Source organism: Hyla sarda, chromosome 5 (assembly GCF_029499605.1).
Source record: "Hyla sarda isolate aHylSar1 chromosome 5, aHylSar1.hap1, whole genome shotgun sequence".
NCBI classification, from domain to species: Eukaryota; Metazoa; Chordata; class Amphibia; order Anura; family Hylidae; genus Hyla; species Hyla sarda.
Window position 1 is genome coordinate 360,173,312 of NC_079193.1, and position 26,120 is coordinate 360,199,431.

Sequence of the window (26,120 nt, forward strand, 5' to 3'; positions counted from 1 at the left end):
CTCCTATCGTGGCTTTAACCAAGAAGAATGCCAATCCTAAGTCCTGGTCTCCTCAAGCGGAAGACGCATTTAAACGGCTCAAGTCTGCCTTTTCTTCTGCTCCCGTGCTCTCCAGACCTGACCCATCTAAACCCTTCCTATTGGAGGTTGATGCCTCCTCAGTGGGAGCTGGAGCGGTCCTTCTACAAAAAAATTCTTCCGGGCATGCTGTTACTTGTGGTTTTTTTTCTAGGACCTTCTCTCCGGCGGAGAGGAACTACTCCATCGGGGATCGAGAACTACTGGCCATTAAATTGGCACTTGAGGAATGGAGGCATCTGCTGGAGGGATCAAAATTTCCAGTTATCATTTACACCGACCACAAGAATCTCTCCTATCTCCAGTCTGCCCAACGGCTGAATCCTCGCCAGGCCAGGTGGTCTTTGTTCTTTGCCCGTTTTAACTTTGAAATTCATTTTCGCCCTGCCGACAAGAACATTAGGGCCGATGCTCTCTCTCGTTCCTCGGATGCTTCGGAAGTAGAGGTCTCTCCGCAACACATCATTCCTCCTGACTGTCTGATCTCCACTTCTCCAGCCTCCATCAGGCAAACTCCTCCAGGGAAGACCTTCGTTTCTCCACGCCAACGTCTCGGGATTCTCAAATGGGGTCACTCCTCCCACCTCGCTGGCCATGCGGGCATCAAAAAGTCTTTGCAACTCTTCTCTCGCTTTTATTGGTGGCCGACTCTGGAGACGGATGTTGTTGATTTTGTGCGGGCCTGTACTGTCTGTGCCCGGGATAAGACTCCTTGCCAGAAGCCTGCTGGTCTCCTTCATCCTCTGCCTGTCCCCGAACAGCCTTGGTCTCTGATTGGTATGGACTTTATTACAGACTTACCCCCATCCCGTGGCAACACTGTTGTTTGGGTGGTCGTTGATCGATTTTCCAAGATGGCACATTTTATTCCTCTTCCTGGTCTTCCTTCAGCGCCTCAGTTGGCAAAACAATTTTTTGTACACATTTTTCGTCTTCACGGTTTGCCCACGCAGATCGTCTCGGATAGAGGCGTCCAATTTGTGTCAAAATTCTGGAGGGCTCTCTGTAAACAACTCAAGATTAAATTAAACTTCTCTTCTGCTTATCATCCTCAATCCAATGGGCAAGTAGAAAGAATTAACCAGGTCCTGGGTGACTATTTACGGCATTTTGTTTCCTCCCGCCAGGATGACTGGGCAGATCTTCTACCATGGGCCGAATTCTCGTACAACTTCAGAGTCTCTGAATCTTCTTCTAAATCCCCATTTTTCGTGGTGTACGGCCGTCACCCTCTTCCCCCCCTCCCTACTCCCTTGCCCTCTGGTTTGCCCGCTGTGGATGAAGTGACTCATGATCTTTCCACCATATGGAAAGAGACCCAAAATTCTCTTTTACAGGCTTCATCTCGCATGAAAAAGTTTGCCGATAAGAAAAGAAGAGCTCCCCCCATTTTTTCTCCCGGAGACAAGGTATGGCTCTCCGCTAAATATGTCCGCTTCCGTGTCCCCAGCTACAAACTGGGACCACGCTATCTTGGTCCTTTCAAAATCTTGTGCCAAATTAATCCTGTCTTTTACAAACTTCTTCTTCCTCCTTCTCTTCGTATTCCTAATGCCTTTCATGTCTCTCTTCTTAAACCACTCATCATCAACCGTTTCTCTCCCAAACTTGTTTCTCCCACTCCTGTTTCCGATTCCTCTGACATCTTCTCCGTAAAGGAGATACTGGCCTCCAAGACGGTCAGAGGGAAAAAATTTTTTTTGGTCGATTGGGAGGGCTGTGGTCCTGAAGAGAGATCCTGGGAACCTGAGGACAACATCCTAGACAAAAGTCTGGTCCTCAGGTTCTCAGGCTCCAAGAAGAGGGGGAGACCCAAGGGGGGGGGGGTACTGTTACGCCGAGCGCTCCGGGTCCCCGCTCCTCCCCGGAGCGCTCGCCACATCCTCGCTACTGCAGCGCCCCGGTCAGATCCACTGACCGGGTGCGCTGCGATACCGCCTCCAGCCGGGATGCGATTCGCGATGCGGGTGGCGCCCGCTCGCGATGCGCACCCCGGCTCCCGTACCTGACTCGCTCTCCGTCGGTCCTGTCCCGGCACGCGCGGCCCCGCTCCCTAGGGCGCGCGCGCGCCGGGTCTCTGCGATTTAAAGGGCCACTGCGCCACTGATTGGCGCAGTTGTTCTAATTAGTGTGTTCACCTGTGCACTCCCTATGTATACCTCACTTCCCCTGCACTCCCTCGCCGTATCTTGTTGCCATTGTGCCAGTGAAAGCGTTCCCTTGTGTGTTCCTAGCCTGTGTTCCAGACCTCCTGCCGTTGCCCCTGACTACGATCCTTGCTGCCTGCCCCGACCTTCTGCTACGTCCGACCTTGCTCTTGTCTACTCCCTTGTACCGCGCCTATCTTCAGCAGTCAGAGAGGTTGAGCCGTTGCTAGTGGATACGACCTGGTTACTACCGCCGCTGCAAGACCATCCCGCTTTGCGGCGGGCTCTGGTGAATACCTGTAGTAACTTAGAACCGGTCCACTAGCACGGTCCACGCCAATCCCTCTCTGGCACAGAGGATCCACCTCCTGCCAGCCGAATCGTGACAATCTACGTCATATTACCTGTGGAATTTTCACAAGAATCCAATGAAACAGCTTGGAGTGATGACAATGAACCATAACTGATTAAATGAAACATTCACACTTTTATAGTCGGGGGGGCGCTGAGAGGCCGGACCGCGGAGGACCGCCAGCTCGATGCTCACCAGAATGGGTTATCATATGGTCTCCCTGCTGCCACATCGACGCTCTGCAGCAGTGATTCTAATAGCGATGCCTGTAATCTGCATGTCACACTGAAAAACAGCATTATTTCACTACCCCAGCACACTCCATATGCGTGTTAGAACAAAGCAAACTGTTCTACACCCCTATTGAGGCTGTCTGTAGGCCAGAAATAGCCATTTTTAATACAGATTCAAAGCAAATAAATTCGGAACGAAACAAATTGTTTCAAAAATTTCGGCGAATCGGCCTAATCGAATTTTTCAAAAGTCCGCTCATCTCTAGTTGTGACATGTATTTTTGTGAAAGGTAAGTGATGAGTTGTCACCCAGCTTTCACAGACTCCTTTAATGTTAAGTAAAATAGTTCCCTAATTAAGACTGATGGGGACCATTTATGCCACCTCTGGGCCCCGTATGTCCACTAGGGATGAGAGGCATTGCCCATATTCGAATTCGCGATATTTCGCAAATGTATAGATGAATATTCGTCCTATATCCGCGAATTTTGCGTATTCGTTATATTCACATATTCCCGTATTCGAGGAAGCAAACAGTGAGGGGGTGGGCAACTTTACTATTGGTTGCTAGGGATGTTGTTGATAACCTCTGACAAGTGTATTTGCATCATTCTAATTGGCCCACAAGTGAAAAGAAGGAATATGTGAATATGCGGTAAAAAGTGAATATTCACAATTTCGAATATAGAGCGAATATTCGCGAATTTGCAATATTCGCAGTAAAAATTCAAAATGCGAATATTCGCGCCCAACACAAATTATGATGGTGTTATTTGGACATTATGGGGGAGATTTATCAAAACTCTGTGCAGAGAAAGAGTTTACCAGTTGCCCATAGCAACCAATCAGATCGCTTCTTTCATTTTTGAAAAGGCTCCTGAAAATTGAAAGCAGCGATCTGATTGGTTGCCATGGGCAACTGGGCAACTTTTCCTCTGCGCAGGTTTTAATAAATCTCCCCCTATATGTTGGAATTATCTGGGCACTCTATGGTGGTATTATTTAGACACTGTGGGGGAGATTTATCAAAACCTGTGCAAAGGAAAAGTTGCCCAGTTGCCCATAGCAACCAATCAGATTGCTTCTTTCATTTTGCAGAGGCCTTGTTAAAAATGAAAGAAGCGAGCTGATTGGTTGCTATGGGCAACTGGACAACTTTTCCTTTTCACAGGTTGTGATAAATCTGGCATTATTTTTGCATTGTATGCTGCTATTGTTTAGAAATTAGGACATTGGTTATGTTATTTGGGTACTGTATGGCACTAGGCGACAGCACTATGGGAGCATAGTGTGGACCTGTTATTTCATACGGTATATAGGGTGTTCACCATTGAGTAGTAATATACTTGGTCATCTAACACAAAGGTAAAGGTGATTATGCGCTCTCACAGTGTACCCTGCCTGTGGCTCTAAAGCTGTTGCTAACTACAACTCCCATCATGCCATGGAACAAAGATTGGAGATCAGATCTATTACAACTTCCGCATCAGAGATTCTAAGGCAGTGTTTTTTTTCCCAACAGTGTTCCTCCGATTTTTCCAAAACTACAACTTCCAGCATGCCCGGACAGCCAAAGGCAGGCTGGGAGTTGTAGTTTTGCAACAGCTGGAGGTTTACAGCTTGGAGACCACTGATTTAGAAGATAACATTATCATAGGAAGTAAGGGCTCGTTCACACAGCCGCCTGCTCCCGTCAAAAATTGCCCGTTATGCAACCCCTTTTGCAAACGGGTTGTAAAGGGCTGTAAACGGATCCCATTGATCTCAATGGGATTGTGATAGCCTGGGGGATGTAGGGTATGGGGAGTGTAGCTGTGCAATAATTAAAGGGTGCTTGTTAACCCTTGCTATTCGTGATGCCAGGGTGAGGGTTCCTCAGTAATGCTTGTCCTACCGCCACCCTTCCCCAGAGCGATAGATAGATAATAAGAATAGATTGTCCACAACCGGAGAGTTTTCTGAAACAGTATTAACTTTTACTGAAGGTTTTCTGCAAGCTTCAACAACATAACAGTCTCTGAGCATAACAACGGCTTCCCTTGAACATTGAAGTCTATGGGAAAAGGGTTACAAACGGGTTACCCTTTAATGTACCCGTTTGTCCCTGTTAATTTCAATTCGTTTTTCACCTCTATTTTCTTCTGAGCATGCTCAGAAGAGGTGGCATGAACCAGGAATTAACGGATTAAAGGATTAACGGATTAAAACGGGTGCAAACGGATATAACATAGGAGTTTTTAACCGTTTTAAAAAAACGGGTTACTAGACCCGTTTGCAATCTGTTTGCGCCCGCTGGTAACCCGTTTTTTTTCATGTTCCGTTATTTTACTTGAACGGGTGAATATCGGGACGGGAACCAATGGATGTGTGAACTTAGCCTAAATGGTGTAGTGTTGTTATTATCATCTAGATCAGTGGTCTCCAAACTGTGGCCCTCCAGCAATTGCAAAACTACAACTCCCAGCATGCCCGGACAGCCTTCGGCTGTCCGGGCATGCTGGGAGTTGTAGTTTTGCAACACTACACCATTTACTTCCTGTGATACTGTTATCTTCTAAATCAGTGATCTCCAGCTGCTGTAAAACTACAACTCCCAGCATGCCCATTGGCTGTCTGGACATGCTGGAAATTTTTGTTTTCCACAGTTTTGTTTTCATACATTTTATTCTGTTTGAAGACAACAAAAAAAAGTCAGTTTTAAAGCACAATAAATCATTCTTGATCCTGGGACTCGGAAGCAGCTTTATAATAGACGCTTTGGAACAATAGGGTTTGTGTTACCAAATGCCAAAATGTTGCAATACGTTGGCAAGGTGAAACGGGGTGAGCTGTGCGCATCATGCCAATCTAATGAAGTGTGGCTTCCTACATGAATCAATACAGCTGGGAGGATGACTGCTGTTTACTTACCAAATTAAAAGGGATTGTTTGCACAGTGCGCAAGCTTTCCTGCCACACCGCATCAGCTCTGCTACATCCTGCTGCTCCGACCCACTGGTGCACGCAAACTAGTCACCTGCTCCATCATATCTAGATATCATTACCTACAGACGGAAAGATATAAAACCATAGATGATAGGCAGATATGAGATAAATAAATAAATAAATTATAGATATGAGATAGATAAATTATAGATATGAGATAGATAGATAGATAGATAGATAGATATGAGATAGATAGATAGATAGATAGATATGAGATAGATAGATAGATAGATAGATAGCTAGGAGATAAATACTTCCAGAAACAGGGCAGCACTTAAAGGGGTTCTCAGGTGCTTAGACATCTTATCCCCTATCCAAAGGATAGGGGATAAGATGCCTGATCGCGGGAGTCCCGCTGCTGGGGAACCCCTGGATCTTGCACGCGGCACCCCGTTTATAATCAGTCCCGGGGGCGGAGGCGTGACGTCACACGCTGCCGACCCTGTGGTCGTCGGTAATCAGACTCGGAGCGAACACGCTCCGGGTCTGATTACCGACGACCACAGGGTCGGCAGCATGTGACGTCACGCCTCCGCCCCCGTGTGACTTCAAGCTCCGCCCCTCAATGAAAGCCTACAGGAGGGGGCGTGATAGCTGGCATTGAGGGGCGGAGGCGTGACGTCACACGGGGGCAGGGGCGTGACGTGACACGCTGCCCACCCTGTGGTCGTCGGTAATCAGACCCGGAGCGAACACGCTCCGGGGACTGATTATAAACGGGGTGCCGCGTGCAAGATCCCGGGGGTCCCCAGCTGCGAAAGTCCCATGATCAGGCATCTTATCCCCTATCCTTTGGATAGGGGATAAGATGTCTAAGCACCGAAGAACCCCTTTAAAGGGGTACTCCACCCCTAGACATCTTATCCCCTATCCAAAGAATAGGATGTCACATCGCCACGGTTCCGCTGCTGGGGACCCCCGGGATTGCTACTGCGGCACCCCGCTATCATTACTGCACAGAGCGAGTTCGTTCTGTGCGTAATGACGGGCGATACAGGGGACGGAGCAGCGTGACGTCATGGCTCTGCCCCTCGTGACATCACAGCCCGCCCCCTTAATACAAGTCTATGGCAGGGGCGTGACGACTGCCATGCCCCCCCCCATAGACTCGTATTGAGGGGGGCGGGCCATGACATCACGAGGGGCGGGGCCATGACGTAACGATGCTCCGGCCCCTGTACTGCCTGTCATTATGTGCAGAGCGAACTCGCTCTGTGCAGTAATGATAGCGGGGTGCCGCAGTAGCAATCCCGGGGGTCCCCAGCAGCGGAACCGTGGCGATCTGACATCTTATCCCCTATCCTTTGGATAGGGGATAAGATGTCTAGGGGCGGAGTACCCCTTTAAGAGTAGTTGCTGGAGGGTGCCGGCTAAAGGTAGACTTGGTCACAGTCCCAAAGATATCCACATGGACAAAAATAGCAGCACTCCAAATTCACATGGAAAAATTGTAAGGCTTTATTCACCACACATCAGAGAGACATTTCAGCCGTCACACATGGCGTTTGAGACGGGCGAAACATCGCTCTGATGTGTGGTGAATAAAGCTTTACACTTTTTTCCATGTGGATTTGGAGTGCTGCTATTTTTCTCCACGTAGATAGATAGATATGAGATAGATACATAGATAGATATTCCCAAACAAATTCCAAAGGAACAGCACACCATGTGGATCTGGGGGGTGCCAGCGGCAGGGGAGCCCGGTCAAGGCAATTCACACATCCGAAGTAAACCGCGGCACTCAATGGATAAGGTGCAGAAAGCTGTGATTTATTCCATACTAATACAAAGCAAGCGACGTATCAGCTGCCATGCAGCCTTTATCAAGCATCATAGTAGTGACAAGCAAAGGTATATATAGGTGTACATGTGATTAAAATATTAAGAGTATGCAATCAAATCATTAAGGCATACAAGTAAAAAAGTGCAAAAACATAGTATGATACCGGGTAAATCTACCTCTGTAATGTGCACTGGACAGTGACAAGTGCAAAACCATAAAATCAATGCAGATCAAAGGCTGCTAGACATGATACAAGTTATAAAATACTTTAACAATCTTGATTGACCAACACGTGAATAACCTCAAAATAAATGGATGGGCGGGACATGATGGCTGCACTCACCCTCAACACCATAAAAGGAAAACGCCATAGTATGATAGATTTATCCCGAAGCGTGTGGCGTGTCGGTGGCCGGAGGCGCCAAGTCACATGATCACCTCCGCCATCGCACGTTGCCTCCGGTGGTGGCGTAGTCATAATAAACAACTTGCGTTGCTAGGAAGGGAGCCAAGCGTATAGTTGCTTCCGGAGTGCGGCTGGTCATGTGAGAATCACGTGATCCCGCCTCACTCCGTTCGCATCTACATAAACCTCCTGCACTGCGCAAGTCGCGCAGAGAAAGAAAACTACGTATATGGAAAGGGCAAAATCAGTAGTGGAGTCATCTCCCCTAGCAACCCCTGTTCATGAGTGGAAGTAGAGTAAGAATAAATAAAAAAATTAAATAAGAAATAAATAAAAATAACAAAGGATCAAAGTATGTGAATAAGTAAAGGAAAAAAAAGGAAATATATAAGGGAAAGTGAAATAATAAAAAATAAAAATAACAAAGGATCAAAGTATGTGGATAAGTAAAGTAAAAAAAGTAAAAAAAGGAAATATATAAGGGAAAGTGAAATAATAAAAAAATAAAAATAAAAGAATAATGATACAAAAAAATTATAAAATGAAAATAATAGATATGAAAAAAGAATAAGATTAATGAAAAATAGAATAAAATGAAAATAAATAAAAAATATAAAGAATAATTCTGTCATAGATAAATATCATTGGTGAAATGCACAGTACCTGGTTCCACACATCTAGGTCATTGCATATAGGCACATGTCTCCCTCTCACCTCTAGGTCTTCTCTTGACCCCGCACTGTGTCACTGCACATGTGCTGTCAGGGATTCCTCCGGTACCCACAGGCATATCATGTCCTGCGGGGCTCAGAGTGAGTTTCCCCATATGTGAGGTGGGTATTAAATCGATCTGAAATATAAAAGAAAAAGATATATTAATATTTGCAATTTTACTATAAATATATAATCACTACTAACTAGACTGGGGTATCCTAATGAGCATACTGGTTGCTAGGGGTTACACTGTATACATTTGTGGGGTAACAGTAAAGTCCACATTAAGTCCATTCGGACGAAGTGACCCAAGTTTGTAAATCCATCTTAATTCAGTCTTCTTCAATTTACTTATGCGATCCCCGTCTCTTTTGAGGGGGGGGGGGGGAATGGGATCTAGGAGGACAAATGTCAAATCCCACTCGGAGTTGCCCATCTCAGTGAAATGCTTCGATACAGGTAGATCCAAACGTTTCTTTCTAATTGTATACGTATGATGGTTAATCCCATGTGGTCTCGCCCACGTAGACGAGACCACATGGGCATATCTGTTATGATTCGGCTAGCTGGATGTGGATCCACTGTGTCAGCGAGGGATTGGCGTGGACCGTGTCGGTGGACCGGTTCTAGTGTTGCTACTGGTTTTCACCAGAGCCCGCCGCAAAGCGGGATGGTCTTGCTGCGGCGGTAGCAACCAGGTCGTAACCACCGGCAACGGCTCAACCTCGCTGACTGCTGAGAAGACGTGGGACAGAAGGACTAGACAGAGGCAAGGTCAGACGTAGCAGAAGGTGGGGGCAGGCGGCAAGGTTCGTAGACAATGTGGATAGCAGAAGATCTGGAACACAGGCTTTGGACAACACTAACGCTTTCTCTGGCACAACAAGATCCGGCAAGAAGTGCAGGGGAAGTGAGGTAATATACACAGGGAGCAGGTGGAAGCTAATTAGACTAATTGGGCCAGGCACCAATCACTGGTTCACTGGCCCTTTAAATCTTAGAGCGCTGGCGCGCGCGCGCCCTAAAGAGCGGAGCCGCGCGCGCCAGAACATGACAGCCGGGGACCGGGACGGGTAAGTGGCTTGGGATGCGATTCGCGAGCGGGCGCGTCCCGCTATGCGAATTGCATCCCCATCGCGAATGTCAGTGCAGCGCTCCCGGTCAGCGGTCTGACCGGGGCGCTGCAAAAGGGAGAACGCCGCGAGCGCTCCGGGGAGGAGCAGGGACCCGGAGCGCTCGGCGTAACAGTACCCCCCCCCCTTAGGTCTCCCCCTCTCTTTGTCTCCTTGTCCCTTTAACTGAGAAGAGAACATAGGGGGCGTCTCTTGAGTTTCCTTCCGGAACAAAAAACAGTCCTGGGTAGCTACATCAGCGGCCGGTAATCCGGAAGAAGTGGGAATGGGGAGGGGGGGCAGAGGGTGAAGCTTGTCACGGGGCAGAGGGTCACCAGGACAGGGGCTATGAGGAGGCACTGCACAGTCCTGATAGGCCTTGGGGAGACCAGGCACAGGAGGAGACACTGAGGCCCGACAGACAGGACTGGGAGCAGACGTGAGGCATTTCTTGCGGCAAGCAGGGCCCCAATTCTTGATCTCCCCGGTGGTCCAGTCAAGGGTGGGAGAATAATGCTGGAGCCATGGCAGACCGAGGAGGACTTCAGAGGTGCAGTTGGGAAGGACGAAAAATTCAATTTTCTCGTGATGCAGTCCAATGCTCATAAGCAAGGGCTCTGTGCGGTAACGCACAGTGCAGTCCAACTTCACTCCGTTGACCGGAGAAATGTAGAGCGGCTTGACGAGACGGGTCACCGGGATGCAGAACCTATACACCAAAGAGGCCAGAATAAAATTTCCAGAAGCACCAGAGTCCAAGCAGGCCACGGCTGAGAAGGAGGAGTTGGCAGAAGGAGAAATCCGCACGGGCACAGTGAGACGTGGAGAAGCAGACTTTGTACCAAGAGACGCCACACCCACGTGAGCTGGGTGCGTGCGTTTCCCAGACGTGGAGGACGAATAGGGCAATCCACCAAGAAATGTTCGGTACTGGCGCAGTACAGACATAAATTTTTATCCCTACGGCGAGTCCTCTCTTCATGGGTCAGGCGAGACCGATCCACTTGCATAGCCTCCTCGGCGGGAGGCACAGGGGTAGATTGCAAAGGATACTGTGAGAGAGGTGCCCAGAGATCAAGGTCTTTTTCCTGGCGGAGCTCCTGATGCCTTTCAGAAAAACGCATGTCAATGCGGGTGGCCAAATGGATAAGTTCTTGCAGTTGGCAGGAATCTATCGTGCGGCCAGCACATCCTTGATGCTACTGGATAGGCCTTTTTTTAAAGGTTGCGCAGAGAGCCTCGTTATTCCAAGATAATTCAGAGGCGAGAGTACGAAATTGGATGGCATACTCGCCTACTGAAGAATTACCCTGGACCAGGTTCAGCAGGGCAGTCTCGGCAGAAGAAGCTCGGGCTGGTTCCTCGAAGACACTACGGACTTCAGCGAAGAAGGACTGGACTGTGGCTGTGGCAGGATCATTGCGGTCCCAGAGCGGTGTGGCCCAAGTCAAGGCCTTTCCAGACAGAAGACTCACTACGAACGCCACCTTAGACCGTTCTGTAGGAAATTGGTCCGACAACATCTCCATATGTAGGGAACATTGAGACAAGAAGCCACGGCAGAGTCTAGAGTCCCCATCAAATTTGTCCGGCAGGGACAAGCGGAAGCTAGGAGCGGCCACTCGCTGCGGAGGAGGTGCAGGAGCTGGCGGAGGAGATGGTTGCTGCTGTAGCAGTGGCAGAAGTTGCTGTAACATGGTGGTCAACTGCGACAGCTGCTGTCCTTGTTGGGCAATTTGCTGCGATTGCTGGGCGACCACCGTGGATAGGTCAGCGAGACTTGGCAGCGGCACCTCAGCGGGATCCATGGCCGGATCTACTGTTATGATTCGGCTAGCTGGATGTGGATCCACTGTGTCAGCGAGGGATTGGCGTGGACCGTGTCGGTGGATCGGTTCTAGTGTTGCTACTGGTTTTCACCAGAGCCCGCCGCAAAGCGGGATGGTCTTGCTGCGGCGGTAGCAACCAGGTCGTATCCACCGGCAACGGCTCAACCTCGCTGACTGCTGAGAAGGCGTGGGACAGAAGGACTAGACAGAGGCAAGGTCAGACGTAGCAGAAGGTCGGGGCAGGCGGCAAGGTTCGTAGTCAATGTGGATAGCAGAAGATCTGGAACACAGGCTTTGGACAACACTAACGCTTTCTCTGGCACAAGGCAACAAAATCCGGCAAGGAAGTGCAGGGGAAGTGAGGTAATATACACAGGGAGCAGGTGGAAGCTAATTAGACTGATTGGGCCAGGCACCAATCACTGGTGCACTGGCCCTTTAAATCTTAGAGCGCTGGCGCTGCAAAAGGGAGAACGCCGAGAGCGCTCGGCGTAACAATATCAATGCATATACAACAAAAGTAGAGGTACAAGTTAGTTAATGTTTCAGTCTATATATTTTGCCCGTTTTCGGGTGAATAAACTGTCCCCCTTTCAACATCAGGGGACAGTTGATGCACTGGCAACACGGGAATGAGCCCTTGTTTTTAACTGACAAATATTTTTGTGATGATATCTGTCTGGACACGTCCGATTTGATTAGTCTGTCCGTGAGGTTGCGAGACCTCCGGTAGGACATTAGAGGTAAATTCACAAACTCAGGGATCGCTGGAAAACTCTCTCTTAACAATTTCCAATATTGTTGACGACTCCGGCCAGTTGGCCGCACTGTTCACCAAACGTGGACACGAGAGCTAATCTTGTTTGAGAATTTTTGACTCGTATATTAGTTTTTTGCGGTCCATTTTCATCACCTTCTGCTTGCTTTCCTCCAGGAGGTGTGGAGGATATCCACGTCGCCTGACGTTCGCAACCATCTTATTCAAGGCTGGTTCAACAGCTTCATCTCGCTCGATGATTCGTCTTGCGCTCATCATTTGACTAGTTGGCAATGAACGGACCATCGAGCGAAATTGAAGAAGACTGAATTAAGATGAATTTACCAACTTGGGTCATTTCGTCCGAATGGACTTAATGTGGACTTTACTGTTACCCCACAAATGTATACAGTGTAACCCCTAGCAACCAGTATGCTCATTAGGATACCCCCAGTCTAGTTAGTAGTGATTATATATTTATAGTAAAATTGCAAATATTAATATATCTTTTTCTTTTATATTTCAGATCGACAGGAGGATGATAGGCTGCAGTCACCTCTCAACATCAACTTCTACCATATTGAATTTATACTTGTTTTCTGTTTCCGTCTTTGAAAGGTGCAATAAACAATGTTAGTGGGACTCACACCCTGTAATAGCCCCTTCATGAGTGTTCTTATACGTTGATTCTTTCTGACTTTTATTTTTCATTTTTTCATTTTATTTTTATTTGGATTTAATTATTTTGCATTAAACTTTGATTATTATTAATCACTGTTTTCTGACTTATGGGGTCGGTTAGACACAGAACCTGTAATTGAATGTCTTGAGTGTATGTGGGGCACCCCCAGGTTTAATACCCACCTCACATATGGGGAAACTCACTCTGAGCCCCGCAGGACATGATATGCCTGTGGGTACCGGAGGAATCCCTGACAGCACATGTGCAGCGACACAGTGCGGGGGCAAGAGAAGACCTAGAGGTAAGAGGGAGACATGTGCCTATTAGTGTTGCTCGCGAATATTCGTAATGCGAATTTTATTCGTGAATATCGCATATTCGCGAATTCGTGCATATTCGCTAATATAGTGCTATATATTCGTAATTACTAATATTCGTATTTTTTTTTTTTTTCACAGTACACATAACAGTGATCATCCCTCTCTGCTTCCAGCTTGTGTGGTGTAAAGAAGGCTCTAATACTACTGTGTGAGACTGGTGTGCGAATTTCCGCACATAAATTTTCGCTTATGCAAATTTTCGCAAATACGAAAATAAAACGCGAATATTATGAATATGCGAATTTAGCGAATATATGACGTATATTCGTCCATATATTCGCGAAATATTGCGAATTCGAATATGGCCTATGCCGCTCAACACTAGTGCCTATATGCAATGACCTAGATGTGTGTGTTACGCCGAGCGCTCCGGGTCCCTGCTCCTCCCCGAAGCGCTCTCGGCGTTTCTCTCCCTGCAGCGCCCCGGTCAGACCCGCTGACCGGGAGCGCTGCACTAACATGGCCGGCGGGGATGCGATTCGCATAGCGGGTCGCGCCCGCCCGCGAATCGCACCCCAGGTCACTTACCTGTCCCGGTCCCCGGCTGTCATGCTCTGGCGCGCGCGGCTCCGCTCTCTAGGGCGCGCGCGCGCCAGCGCTCTGAGATTTAAAGGGCCAGTGCACCAATGATGGTGCCTGGCCCAATCACCCTGATTAGCTGCACCTGTTCCTTGCCCTACTTATGCTCACTTCCCCTGCACTCCCTTGCCGGATCTTGTTGCCTTGTGCCTTGTGAAAGCTTTACTGTGTTACCAATACTGTGTTCCAGACCTCCTGCTATCCCACCTTGACTACCAACCTTGCCGCCTGTCCCGACCTTCTGCTACGTCTGACCTTGCTCTTGTCTACTCCCTTGTACCGCGCCTATCTCAGCAGTCAGAGAGGTTGAGCCGTTGCCGGTGGATACGACCTGGTTGCTACCGCCGCTGCAAGACCATCCCGCTTTGCGGCGGGCTCTGGTGAATACCAGTAGCAACTTAGAACCGATCCACCGACACGGTCCACGCCAATCCCTCTCTGGCACAGAGTATCCACCTCCAGCCAGCCGAATCGTGACAGTAGATCCGGCCATGGATCCCGCTGAGGTTCCCCTGCCAGCTGTCTCTGACCTCACCACGGTGGTCGCCCAGCAATCCCGACAGATCGCCCATCTAAGTCACCAGCTGTCGGAAGTGTCCACCATGGTACAGCAACTTCAGTCGCAGCTACAGCATCTGCAACAGCAGCTACCATCTCCTCCACCAGCTCCTGCACCTCCTCCGCAGCGAGTGGCCGCTCCTAACCTCCGCTTGTCCCTGCCGGACAAATTTGATGGGGACTCTAGACTCTGCCGTGGTTTTCTGTCACAATGTTCCCTTCATTTGGAGATGTTGTCGGACCAATTTCCTACAGAACGGTCGAAGGTGGCTTTCGTGGTCAGTCTCCTGTCTGGGAAGGCTTTGTCTTGGGCCACACCGCTCTGGGACTGCGATGACCCTGTCACCGCCTCTGTACACTCCTTCTTCTCTGAGGTTCGCAGTGTCTTCGAGGAACCAGCCCGAGCTTCTTCTGCCGAGACTGCCCTGCTGAACCTGGTCCAGGGTAATTCTTCAGTAGGCGAGTACGCCATCCGATTTCATACTCTCGCTTCCGAATTATCTTGGAACAACGAGGCTCTCTGCGCGACCTTTAAAAAAGGCCTATCCAGTAACATCAAAGATGTGCTGGCCGCACGAGAGATTCCTGCCAACCTGCATGAACTTATCCATTTGGCCACCCGCATTGACATGCGTTTTTCGGAAAGACACCAGGAACTCCGCCAGGAAAAAGACCTTAATCCCTGGGCACCTCTCTCTCGGTATCCCTTGCAATCTACCCCTGTGCCTCCCGCCGAGGAGCCTATGCAAGTAGATCGGTCTCGCCTGACTATTGAAGAGAGGTCTCGCCGTAGGGATAAAAATCTATGTCTGTACTGCGCTAGTACTGAACATTTCTTGGTGAATTGCCCTATTCGTCCTCCACATCTGGAAAATGCACGCACGCAACCTGCTCATGTGGGCCTGGCGTCTCTGGGTACGGAGTCTGCTTCTCCATGTCTCTCTGTGCCCGTACGGATTTCTCCTTCTGCCAACTCCTCCTTCTCTGCTGTGGCCGTCTTGGACTCTGGTTCTTCTGGAAATTTTATTCTGGCCTCTTTGCTTGATACGTACTGCATCCCGGTGACCCGTCTCATCAAGCCGCTCTATATTTCTTCGGTCAACGGAGTCAAGCTGCACTACACTGTGCGTTATCGCACAGTGCCCCTGCTTATGAACATTGGACCACATCTCGAGGAAATTGAATTTTTGGTTTTGCCCGGCTGTACCTCTGAAATCCTCCTCGGTCTGCCATGGCTCCAGCACCATTCTCCCACCCTTGACTGGACCACCGGGGAGATCAAGAATTGGGGTCCTGCTTGCCGCAAAGAGTGCCTCACGTCTGCTCCCAGCCCCGTCTGTCGGTCCTCAGTGTCTCCTCCTGTGCCTGGTCTCCCCAAGGCCTGTCAGGACTGTGCCGTGCCCCCTCATAGTCCCCGTCCTGGTGACACTCTACCCCGTGCCAAGCCTCACCCTCTGCCCCCCCTCCCCATTCCCACTCCTTCTGACCGGTCTGCCATTCTTGTTAAAACCCAGGACTTCACTGTCCCCCAGAAGGAGACTCTACAATCACTCCCGATGTCCTCGTCCTCTGTGGAGCAACATCCCGACAAAAAGAGGGGGAGACCTAAGGGGGGGGGGGTACTGTTACGCCGAGCGCTCCGGGTCCCTGCTCCTCCCCGAAGCGCTCGCGGCGTTTCTCTCCCTGCAGCGCCCCGGTCAGACCCGCTGACCGGGAGCGCTGCACTAACATGGCCGGCGGGGATGCGATTCGCATAGCGGGTCGCGCCCGCCCGCGAATCGCACCCCAGGTCACTTACCTGTCCCGGTCCCCGGCTGTCATGCTCTGGCGCGCGCGGCTCCGCTCTCTAGGGCGCGCGCGCGCCAGCGCTCTGAGATTTAAAGGGCCAGTGCACCAATGATGGTGCCTGGCCCAATCACCCTGATTAGCTGCACCTGTTCCTTGCCCTACTTATGCTCACTTCCCCTGCACTCCCTTGCCGGATCTTGTTGCCTTGTGCCTTGTGAAAGCTTTACTGTGTTACCAATACTGTGTTCCAGACCTCCTGCTATCCCACCTTGACTACGAACCTTGCCGCCTGTCCCGACCTTCTGCTACGTCTGACCTTGCTCTTGTCTACTCCCTTGTACCGCGCCTATCTCAGCAGTCAGAGAGGTTGAGCCGTTGCCGGTGGATACAACCTGGTTGCTACCGCCGCTGCAAGACCATCCCGCTTTGCGGCGGGCTCTGGTGAATACCAGTAGCAACTTAGAACCGATTCACCGGCACGGTCCACGCCAATCCCTCTCTGGCACAGAGGATCCACCTCCAGCCAGCCGAATCGTGACAGTGTGGAACCAGGTACTGTGCATTTCACCAATGATATTTATCCATGACAGAATTATTCTTTATATTTTTTATTTATTTTCATTTTATTCTATTTTTCATTAATCTTATTCTTTTTTCATATCTATTATTTTCATTTTATAATTTTTTTGTATCATTATTCTTTTATTTTTTATTATTTCACTTTCCCTTATATATTTCCTTTTTTTTACTTTTTTTACTTTACTTAGCCACATACTTTGATCCTTTGTTATTTTTATTTATTTCTTATTTTTTATTTATTCTTACTCTATTTCCACTCATGAACAGGGGTTGCTAGGGGAGATGACTCCACTACTGATTTTGCCCTTTCCATATATGTAGTTTCCTTTCTCTGCGCAAATTGCGCAGTGAAGGAGGTTTACATAGATGCGAACGGAGTGAGGCGGGATCACGTGATTCTCACATGACCAGCCGCGCTCCGGAAGCAACTATACGCTTGGCTCCCTTCCTAGCAACGCAAGTTGTTTATTATGACTACGCCACCACCGGGCGATGTGCGATGGCGGAGGTGATCATGTGACTTGGCGTCTCCGGCCACCGACACGCCACACGCTTCGGGATAAATCTATCATACTATGGCGTTTTCCTTTTATGGTGTTGAGGGTGAGTGCAGCCATCATGTCCCGCCCATCCATTTATTTTGAGTTTATTCATGTGTTGGTCAATCAAGATTGTTAAAGTATTTTATAACTTGTATCATGTCTAGCAGCCTTTGATCTGCATTGATTTTATGGTTTTGCACTTGTCACTGTCCAGTGCACATTACAGAGGTAGATTTACCCGGTATAATACTATGTTTTTGCACTTTTTTACTTGTATGCCTTAATGATTTGATTGCATACTCTTAATATATATATTTTTTTATATATATAACTGTTTATTTTTATATTTTATAAACAATTTTTCATTTTAACAGTAAGGAAATCAAAAAAGAAAAAACAGACATTGAAAACAAATAAAAAGAAAAAAATATATCGGTATTATCTGAATCCGAACCAATAAGTTGTTAGTCCTCTAATTGTATAATTCACTCAGATATGTCTTGTAATCATGATTCTTGATAAAGGCTGCATGGCAGCTGAAACGTCGCTTGCTTTGTATTAGTATGGAATAAATCACAGCTTTCTGCACCTTATCCATTGAGTGCCGCGGTATACTTCGGATACATAGATAGATAGATATGAGATAGATAGATAGATATGAGATAGATAGATAGATAGATAGATATGAGATAGATAGATATGAGATTGATAGATAGATATGAGATAGATAGATGTGAGATAGATAGATATTAGATAGATAGATATTAGATAGATAGATATGAGATAGATAGATGAGAGATAGATAGATATGAGATAGATAGATAGATAGATAGATAGATATGAGATAAATAGATAGATATGAGATAGATAGATATGAGATAGATATGAGATAGATAGATAGATAGATAGATATGAGATAGATAGATAGATAGATAGATAGATAGATATGAGATAGATAGATGAGAGATAGATAGATAGATAGATATGAGATAGATAGAGAGATATGAGATAGATATGAGATAGATATGAGATAGATAGAAATGAGATAGATATGAGATAGATAGATATGAGATAGATAGATAGATATGAGATAGATATGAGATAGATAGATATTAGATAGATAGATATGAGATAGATAGATAGATATGAGATAGATATGAGATAGATAGATATTAGATAGATAGATATGAGAGATAGATAGATATGAGATAGATAGATATTAGATAGATAGATATGAGATAGATAGATAGATAGATAGATAGATAGATATGAGATAGATAGATGGATAGATATGAGATAGATAGATATGAGATAGATAGATATGAGATAGATAGATAGTAACATGGTAACAGTTTATAAGGTTGAAAAAAGACCAGAGTCCATCAAGTTCAAGCTATAACCCTAATAAGTCCCTATTGAGTTGAGTTAGATAGATACTAATTCACCGTTTTTCTAAATAAATTCCGGGGTCCAGCATTTATCATTGTTGCTTTGGTAAGCGAGCTCCGCAGTCTTATTTTTTCACAGGGGGTTGACAAATTTGGCTCACATAAGTAAAAACCAATAAATGACTGAAGAACACCACTCTGTAACACCCCCTCCTCTCCTCTGGGGCTTTTCTGCTTCTAAAGTCGCAGTTGACAGATGTCATGCCCCCCCCCCCCCCCCATAGACAATCATTGAGGGGGCAAGGCGTGACATCACGAGGGGGTGAGGCCGTGACATCATGAGCCCCCCCTGCCGACATTTTGTTCCGAACGCTGAGCAGCGGAGTATCCTTTTAAGTAAATAGGACTGAGCTGCAGTACCAGGCATAGCCACTACAAAAACTAGAGCGCTGTGTCAGGTAAATAATGTGGGATTATACGACTGCCTCACTAATCAGTCCACATATACAGGACATGACACAGGATACAGGATACAGCTCTCCTGCAATGAGGAGGAATGTTGCATCACACAAGGATCAGGGATAAGCAGTCAGCTGGCACATGACTAGGTGCCAACAAAAACTTTCCTTAAAGAACTAACCCCCTTTCGGCAAACAGAGTTCGCATACAATTCTTACAGGGTTGGTGTGACAGTCAAAGGGAATTGATCTGGTTTCCATACTGTAACTCCTATAGAGGAGAGGGACAAACACATGCGGCTGCTGTAAGTGATCAGGTGGGCACTAGTGATGAGCGGCATTGCCCATCTTCGAATTCGCGATATTTCGCGAATATATAGACGAATATTCGTCCTATAGTCATGAATTTCGCATATTCGTTATATTCGCATATGCGAATACAGGGGTCCCTCAACATACGATGGTAATCCGTTCCAAATGGACCATCGTTTGTTGAAACCATCGTATGTTGAGGGATCCGTGCAATGTAAAGTATAGGACAGTGGTCTACAACCTGCGGACCTCCAGATGTTGCAAAACTACAACACCCAGCATGCCCGGACAGCCAACGGCTGTCCGGGCATGCTGGGAGTTGTAGTTTTGCAACATCTGGAGGTCCGCAAGTTGAAGACCACTGGTATTGGAGGTTATACTCACGTGTCCCCACCGCTCCGGACCAGTCACCGCTGCCCTGGATGTCGCCGTCCATCGCTGTCGCAGCGTCCCCGGGGTGTTCCCGACGCTCCGGCAAGGCCTCTGCTTCCCCGGCATCCTCGCTCTCCGTCGCCGCCATCACGTCGCTACGCACGCCGCTCCTATTGGATGACGGGACGGCGTGAGCAGCGACGTGATGACGACGATGGAGAGCGCCAACGATGCAGGGGATCCCGAAGAGGACGCGCCGGAGCCCCGAGGACAGGTAAGTGATAGTCAGCGGACCACACGGGGCACCGTAAACGGCTATCCGGTGGCAGCTGAAGCAGTCTGCGCTGCCGGATAGCCGTTTATGCGATGGCCCCGACATACAAAAGCATCGTATGTTGATGATGCCTTCAACATGCGATGAGAGGCCATCACATGTTGAAATGATCGTATGTCGGGGCCATCGAAGGTTAGGGGTCACTGTATTCGCTTAATCGCGTATTTGAGGCAGAAAACAGTGAGGGGGGGGGGGGGGGGGGGGTGGGCAACTTTACTATTGGTTGCTAGGGATGTTGTTGATAACCTCTGACAAGGGTATTGGCCCACAAGTGAAAAGAAGGAATATGCGCATATGCTGGAAAAAGCGAATATTCGCAATTTAGAATATATAGCGAATATATTCTCAATATTCGAGAATTCGCGTTAAAAATTCGAAATGCGAATATTGGCGCTCAACACTACACGGTAAACGTCTTCTTGTCCCTCCTGGAGATTTATGGTGTGTTGTTATTTTTAAGCTCTCTTTCAGAACTAACAATGTTGGTGTATGATTCATCTCACTCTTTAACCTTATGTTCTCGTTGTCAAAGTAAATAAGTTCACCACCATTCAGTGTCTATTTTGGAAATCGAGAGTCACGTCTGAAATTACGTTTCATCTCTTTACCATGGTGTCAATTAGAGCTGAGCAAACTTTAGAAAAGAGGCCGATTTGTCGCAAACTTTTCGCTATCAACCGGCAATTAAATGGTTAAATTGCGATGCTATGCAGTACAACTTAAAGGGGTATTCCAGGCAAAAACTTTTTTTTATATATCAACTGCCTCTGTAAAGTTAAACAGATTTGTAATTTACTTCTATTAAAAAATCTTAATCCTTCCAATAGTTATTAGCTTCTGAAGTTGAGTTGCTGTTTTCTGTCTAACTGCTTTCTGATGACTCACGTCCCGGGAGCTGTCCAGCTCCTATGGGGATATTTTCCCATCATGCACAGCTCCCGGGACGTGACATCATCATTGAGCAGTTAGACAGAAAACTTCAGAAGCTAATAACTATTGGAAGGATTAAGATTTTTTAATAGAAGTAATTTACAAATCTGTTTAACTTTCCGGAGCCAGTTGATATATAAAAAAAAGTTTTTGCCTGGAATACCCCTTTAAGCTATATTACCTGGATTGCACCGAGTCTCACTCCTAAGACCCGCTGCTATCCTTAATAACAAGCCGGGGAAGCAGGTGCCATTGCACTCAGCCATGCCGCCCGCTTTCCCTGATTGTCATTAACCCCTTAAGGACGCAGGACGTACTCAAACGGCCCCTTTTCCGAGTCCTTAAGGACTCAGGACGTTTGAGTACGTCCTGTCAAATCCTGGCCCCCCGCCGCTAGCTGGAGGGGAGCCGGTGCCCGATGCCTGCTGAAATCGTTCAGCAGGCATCGGGGCATATCGCCCAGGGGGGTCATTATGCCCCCCCATGTAGCGATGGACGCAGATCGCTGGACAATTCAGTCCAGCGATCTGCGGCAGATTCCGGGTCAATCAGGTCTCCAGTGACCCGGTGACCCGGAATTACAGCCTGTTCGGGGCCGTCTCCGACGGCCCCGAACAGCCAGAGCCAGCAGGGGTGAGGTGGCACTGGTGCCACCTCACGATCGCCCTGATTCGTCGGCCGGATTACCGGCCGACCAATCAGGGCGCCTGCTGCGGGTGTCACTCCCGCAACCCGCTACGCCCCTCTTCCGGAGGACGTGAGCGGGTGCGGGACGTGCACCCCGGGTGCTGGGGACCCCGATCCCCGGCGTCAATGTTGGGATCGGGGCCCCAGGAGCGACGGCCGCGGCGGCGACGACGAGGGACTGACCTGTGCGGCGAGGATCGTTGGAGGTGAGTGACAGCCTCCTGCTGTTGCTTAGCAACAGCTCCCAGCATGCAAAAAGGGCATGCTGGGAGCTGTAGTTATGCAACAGCAGGAGGCTGACCACCACAACTCCCAGTATGCCCTTATGGGCATGCTGGGACTTGTAGTTTTGCAACAGCTGGAAGCACATTTTTTCTATGGAAAAGTGTACCTTCAGCTGTGTAACTACAACTCCCAGCTTGCACAAACAGCTAAAGTGCATGCTGGGAGTTGTAGTAGTGCATCTGCTGGTTGCATAACTACAACTCCCAGCATGCCCGTTGGCTGTTGGTGACTGCTGGGAGTTGTAGTTTTGCAACAGCTGAAGGCACACTGAGTTATGTAGCAAACCAGTGTGTCTCCAGCTGTTGCATAACTACAGTCCCCAGCATCCCCAGCCAATGTAGTGTGCCTCCAGCTGTTGCATAACTACAAGACCCAGCATGCCCTTCCGCTGTCCGTACATGCTGGGGGTTGTAGCTTTTGCAACAGCTGAAGGCACACTGGTTGCAAAACACTGAGTTTGTTACCAAACTCGGTGTTTCACAACCAGTGTGCCTCCAGCTGTTGCAAAACTACAACTCCCAGCATGCACTGATAGACCGTACATGCTGGGAGTTGTAGTTTTGCAACAGCTGGATGTTTCTTTCCCCCCCCCCCCCCCCCAATGTGAACGTACAGGGTACACTCACATGGGCGGAGGATTACAGCAAGTATCCGGTTGCAAGTTTGAGCTGCGGCAGAATTTTCTGTCGCAGCTCAAACTGCCAGCGAGAAACTACTGTGAACCCCCCGCCCGTGCGATTGTACCCTAAAAACACTACACTACCACAAAATAAAATAAAAAGTAAAAAACACTACATATACACATACCCCTATACAACCCCCCTCCCCTCCCCAATAAAAATGAAAAACGTCTGGCACGCCACTGTTTCCAAAACGGAGCCTCCAACGGTTGCAAAACTACAACTCCCAGCATGCACTGATAGACCGTACATGCTGGGAGTTGTAGTTTTGCAACAGCTGGATGTCCCCCCCCCCCAATGTGAACGTACAGGGTACACTTACATGAGCGGAGGATTACAGTAAGTATCCGGCTGCAAGTTTGAGCTGCGGCAAATTTTATGCCGCAGCTCAAACTGCCAGCGTGAAACTACTGTGAACCCCCCGCCCGTGTGACTGTACCCTAAAAACACTACACTAACACACAATAAAATAAAAAGTAAAAAACACTACATATACACATACCTCTACACAGCCCCCCTCCCCAATAAAAATGAAAAACGTCTGGTACGCCACTGTTTCCAAAACGGAGCCTCCAGCTGTTGCAAAACAATTACTCCCAGTATTGCCAGATAGCCACTGACTGTCTAGGCATGCTGGGAGTTTTACAACAGCTGGAGGCACCCTGTTTGGGAATCACTGGCGTAGAATACCCCTATGTCCACCCCTATGCAAGTCCCTAATTTAGGCCTCAAATGCGCATATCGCTCTCACTTTGGAGCCCTGTTGTATTTCAAGGCAACAGTTTAAGGCCACATATGGGGTATCGCCGTACTCGGGAGAAATTGTGTTACAAATTTTGGGGGGTATTTTCTGCTTTTACCCTTTTTAAAAATGTAAAATTTTTGGGTAAAAGGCATTTTAGGTAAAAAAAACATTTTTTTTTACATATGCAAAAGTCGTGAAACACCTGTAGGGTATTAAGGTTCACTTAACCCCTTGTTACGTTCCCCGAGGGGTCTAGTTTCCAAAATGGTATGCCATGTGTTTTTTTTTTTTGCTGTTCTGGCACCATAGGGGCTTCCTAAATGCGGCATGCCACCAGAGCAAAATTTGCTTTCAAAAAGCCAAATGTGACTCCTTCTCTTCTGAGACCTGTAGTGCGCCAGCAGAGCACTTTTCACCCCCATATGGGGCGTTTTCTGAATCGGGAGAAATTGGGCTTCAAATTTTGGGGGGTATTTTCTGCTTTAACCCTTTGTAAAAATGTAAATTTTTTGGGAAACCAAGCATTTTAGGTAAATTTTTTTTTTTTTTTACATATGCAAAAGTTGTGAAACCCCTGTGGGGTATTAAGGTTCACTTTACCCCTTGTTACGTTCCCCAAGGGGTCTAGTTTCCAAAATAGTATGCCATGTGGTATTTTTTGCTGTCCTGGTACCATAGGGGCTTACTAAATGTGGCATGCCCCCAGAGCAAAATTTCCTTCAAAAAAGCCAAATGTGACTCCTTCTCTTCTGAGACCTGTAGTGCACCAGCAGAGCACTTTTCACCCACATATGGGGTGTTTTCTGAATCGGGAGAAATTGAGTTTCAAATTTTGGGGGGTATTTTCTGCTATTACCCTTTTAAAAAATGTAAAACTTTTGGGAAACCAAGCATTTTAGCGAAAATGTTCTGGCACCATAGGGGCTTCTTTTTTTTTTTTTAGATATGCAAAAGTCGTGAATCACCTGTGGGGTATTAAGGTTTACTTTACCCCTTGTTATGTTCCCCGAGGGGTCTAGTTTCCAAAATGGTATGCCATGTGGTTCTTTTTGCTGTTCTGGCACCATAAAAGGCTTCCTAAATGGGACATGCCCCCCAAAAACCATTTGTCGCTCCTTCCCTTCTGAGCCCTCTACTGCGCCCGCCGAACAATTAACATAGACATATAAGGTATGTCCTTACTCGAGAAAAATTGGGTTTCAAATACAAGTAAAAATTTTCTCCTTTTTACCCCTTGCAAAAATTCAAAAATTGGGTCTACAAAAACATGCGAGTGAAAAAAAATGAAGATTGTGAATTTTTTCCTTCACTTTGCTGCTATTCCTGTGAAACACCTAAAGGGTTAAAACGCTGACTGAATGTCATTTTGAATACTTTGGGGGGTGCAGTTTTTATAATGGGGTCTTTTATGGGGTATTTCTAATATGAAGACCCTTCAAATCCACTTCAAACCTGAACTGGTCCCTGAAAAAAAGCGAGTTTCAAAATTTTGTGAAAAATTGGAAAATTGCTGCTGAACTTTGAAGCCCTCTGGTGTCTTCCAAAAGTAAAAACACGTCAATTTTATGATGCAAACATAAAGTAGACATATTGTATATGTGAATAAAAAAAAATTATTTTGAATATCCATTTTCCTTACAAGCAGAGAGCTTCAAAGTTAGAAAAATGCAAAATTTTAAAATTTTTCATCAAATTTTGGGATTTTTCACCAAGAAAGGATGCAAGTTACCACAAAATTTTACAACTATGTTAAAGTAGAATATGTCACGAAAAAACAATCTCGGAATCAGATTGATAACTAAAAGCATTCCAGAGTTATTAATGTTTAAAGTGACAGTGGTCAGAATTGCAAAAAATGGCCCTTAGGTCCTTAAGGTGAAAAAGAGCTCAGTCCTTAAGGGGTTAAAGGAGATATCCAAAAGGCCCCTGCGATCTCCTGTACAGGGCTCCGACAGCCCGCGGGAAGGGGGCGTGTTGACCAGCGCACAAGCGGTGGCTGACACGCCCCCTCAATACAACTCTATGGCAGAGCCGGAGCTCTGCCTTTCGGCAATCTCCAGCTCTGCCATAGAGTTGTATTGAGGGGGCGTGTCAGCTGCTGCTTCGTGCAGTGGTCAACACGTGCTATCTGGCCAGCGAGCCGGGGCCCCGTACAGAGAGATCGCGGGGGGCCCCAGCGGTTGGACCCCCCGCGATCTGAAATTTAATAATACGTTTAGTTTTTCACCACTGGACTACCTCTTTAAGGATCGCAGCGAGTCTCAGGAGTGAGATCCACTGCGATCAACAACTTTTGACATGTCTGACTGACATGTCGAAATACTGTAGCCTTAAAGGGGTATTCCAGGAAAAAACTTTTTTATATATATATCAACTGGCTCCAGAAAGTTAAACAGATTTGTAAATTACTTCTATTAAAAAATCT